Source organism: Ursus maritimus, unplaced genomic scaffold (assembly GCF_017311325.1).
Source record: "Ursus maritimus isolate PB19 unplaced genomic scaffold, ASM1731132v1 scaffold_72, whole genome shotgun sequence".
Taxonomy (NCBI): domain Eukaryota; kingdom Metazoa; phylum Chordata; class Mammalia; order Carnivora; family Ursidae; genus Ursus; species Ursus maritimus.
The window spans coordinates 73,323-75,146 of NW_024426908.1; the positions used below are offsets into that span (position 1 = coordinate 73,323).

General features: G+C 39.9%; 1 protein-coding gene across 1 annotated transcript in view; it reads right to left on the reverse strand.

Annotated features, from left to right (window-relative positions):
• LOC103656297 (protein WWC3-like) overlaps positions 1-1,824 on the reverse strand; it is a gene marked incomplete at its 3' end in the record, with an annotated part of 93,189 nt that overhangs the window by 66,372 nt on the left and 24,993 nt on the right.

Here is a 1,824-nt window from a genome sequence, read left to right on the forward strand (position 1 = left end):
AACCAAACCACTAAGCAAATAGAAGTATTTCATGCTCATGAACTGTCAAGATGTCAGTTCTTTACAGCATGATTTATACATATTCAGTGTTATCCCAATCAAAATCCCAGAAACTCAACAAACTGATCTGAAGTTTATACGTAGAAGCAAAAGACCCCTAATAACCAACGCAACGTTAAAGGACAGGAAAAAGCCAGGGGACTGACGCTACCAGACTCCCAGACTTATTATCAAACTACAGTAATGAAGATAGTGCGGTATTGGTGAAAGAAACAGACAGCTCAATGAAGCAAAATAGAGAGTCCAGGAACACATCTTTACAGATACAGTTAACTGATCACTGGCAAAGACAACAGACAATTTTTTCAACAAATAGTGTGGGAACTACTGGACATCCACACGCAAAAAAAAAAAAAAAATCTAGTCCGAAACTTTACATCTTTCACAAAAATTAACTCAAAATGAATCCCAGATCTAAGTTTCAAGTGTAGGGACATCTGCATGGCTCAGTTGTTAACCGTCTGCTTCAGTTCAGGTAATGATCTCAGGGTCCTGGGATTAAGTTTTGCATTGGGGTCTCTGCTCAATGGGGAGTCTCCTTCTCCCTCTCCCTATCTCTCTGATAAAGAGATGGATTAGATAGATTATAAATGATGATAGATGATGGTTAGATAGATGACAGATGATGGATAGATGATAGACAGATAATTCAGAGACGACAGATAGATGATAGATTATGATGATAGATGACATGATGGATAGATAGATAGATAGATAGATGATAGATGATAGATAATAGATGATAGATGATAGACAGATAGATGATAGATAATTCATAGATGACAGATAATAGATACATACATAGATAGATAGATAGATAGATAGATAGATAGATAGATAGATAGATGATAGATAGATAGATGATAGATAGATGACAGATAGATAGATAGATACATAAATAGATAGATGATAGACAGATAGATAGATGATAGATAGATAATAGATAGATAGATGATAGATAGATAGATGATAGATAGATGACAGATAGATAGATAGATACATAAATAGATAGATGATAGACAGATAGATAGATGATAGATAGATAATAGATAGATAGATGATAGATAGATAGGTAGTAGATACACAGATATATAGATAGATGATGGATAAAAATAAATATCAAATGCAAAGTGTAAACTCCTAGAAGATAATATAGGAGAAAACCTAGATGACCTCGGGCATGATGATTTTTTAGGTACAACACTAAGGGCACAATGCAGGAAAGAAATCATGGAACAGCTCAACTTCATTAATATTAGAAACTTCTGCTTCTCCACAGTCAGTGGAAGGAGAAGACAAACCTCAGACAGAGAGAAAATGTGTATAAGACACATTTGATAGGAGGAGTTAAGATGGTGGAGGAGTAGGGGACCCCTTTTTCAGCTGGTCCCCTGAGTCGAGCTGGATAGGTACCAGACCAGCCTGAACATCCACGGAATCAGCCTGAGACGCAGGAAGATACATCTGGATCTCAACAAATGAACATCTCCAGCGCTGAGTATTGAAGTACAAAGCACGGAGCCGTGAAACCGCGCACGGATATCGGAAGATAAACGGAAGGGGGGAGGGAACCGACGCGTTTGGGTGCCGGGAAGTGGGAGCCACAGACACTGGGGAGCGGGTGGACCCAACGACGGCTCCCATGAGACAGCAGACTGAGAACGTGAGCCAGAAGCCTGCGTCACCAGACTTCTCACGGACCTACGGTGTGCTCACTGGATCCAGACTGAGACCGGGAGCTCCATGAGCGTGCATGGGGTGGGG